The following is a 342-nucleotide window of genomic DNA, read 5'->3' as shown; positions in this document are numbered from 1 at the left end:
CCTTCCCCAGGCAGACCCTTCCAGTGCTTTACAGCCCTTTCGGGGAAGGAATTTTTCCTGATGTCCAACCTGGTCATCCTGGTCAACCTGATGTCATCCTGGTGGATGAAAAGCTGGACATGAGCTGGCAACGTGCACTGACAGCCCAGAAGGCCAACTGTACCCTGGGATGCATCAGGAGAAGCAGGTCAGGGAGGTGATTTCTGCCCCTCTACTCTGCTCTGGTGAGACCTCACCTAGAGTACTGCATCCAGCCCTGGAGCCCTCAGCACAAGAAGGACATGGAAGTGTTGGAGTGGGTCCAGAGGAGGGCCACAAAAATGATCCGAGGGCTGGAGCACC

The sequence above is a fragment of the Egretta garzetta genome, unplaced genomic scaffold (genome assembly GCF_000687185.1).
Source record: "Egretta garzetta isolate BGI_Z169 unplaced genomic scaffold, ASM68718v1 scaffold745, whole genome shotgun sequence".
Lineage (NCBI taxonomy): Eukaryota > Metazoa > Chordata > Aves > Pelecaniformes > Ardeidae > Egretta > Egretta garzetta.
This window is presented reverse-complemented; position numbering follows the sequence as displayed.